A 908-nucleotide genomic window follows, 5' to 3' on the forward strand; every position below is an offset into this window, starting at 1 on the left:
CACCCACTGCCGTGGAGTCCATTCTGACCCACAGCGCCCCTAGAGGACAGAGTGGAACTGCACCACAGGGTTTCCAAGGCTGTCAGTCTTTATGGAAGCTGATCGCCAGGTCTTCGTGCCATGGAGCAGCTGATGGGTTCAAGCTGCCAACCTGTTGGTTACCAGTCAAGAGCTTAACCATCATACCACCAGGGCTCCTTTTAAAGAACTATAGCCCCAAACACACTGTAATATTGCTTTACAGTAGTTATGTTGTTGTTGTTATGTGCCGTCAAGTCTGACCTGACTCATAGGGACCCCTCCTTGGATTTCCGAGGCAGTATCACTATGGAAGTAGGTTGCCCAACCTTCCTTCTGAGGAGTGGCTGGTGGGTTTCAACTGCCTGCCTTTTGGTTAGCAGTCAAGTGCCTTAAGCACTATGCTACCAGAGCTCCTGTTATAGTAGTTAGGGCAGTCTTTAATATGTTCAGTTTTATGTCTTTTAAACTATGAACACTCAATGAATATCTAATATAATTAACAACCTCAGGCATATATTTCTTTAAAAAGACAGGATGCCTTCTGCATGGGAATATTTTATAGGACCTGTGTTAGGTGTGCTAGTGAATTCTGACTTACACTGACCTCGAGTAAGAAGTAGAACTGCCCCATAGGGTTTATAGGCTGTAATCTTCATGGAAGAGCTCTGATGGTGCTGTGGTTAAAGCACTGGGTTGCTAACCAAAACGTCTGTGGTTTGAATCTGCCAGCTGCTCTGTAGGAGGAAGATCAGACAGTCGGCTTCCATAGAAATTGACAGCCTTGGAAACCCCGTGGGGCAGTTCCACTCTGTCCTCTGGGGGCGCTGTGAGTCAGAATGGACTCCACGGCAGTGGGTGTGGTTTGGGCTTTGCTTCTGTGAAGATTG

At 47.1% G+C, this 908-nt stretch overlaps 1 protein-coding gene across 1 annotated transcript in view; it reads right to left on the minus strand.

Annotated features, from left to right (window-relative positions):
• Positions 1 to 908, minus strand: part of FRY (FRY microtubule binding protein) — a 571,437-nt gene that overhangs the window by 14,776 nt on the left and 555,753 nt on the right. The gene's annotated exons all lie outside the window — the stretch shown is intronic.

This window comes from Orycteropus afer, unplaced genomic scaffold (genome assembly GCF_000298275.1).
Source record: "Orycteropus afer afer isolate SDZICR_OR568_19922 unplaced genomic scaffold, OryAfe1.0 scaffold00558, whole genome shotgun sequence".
NCBI lineage: Eukaryota > Metazoa > Chordata > Mammalia > Tubulidentata > Orycteropodidae > Orycteropus > Orycteropus afer.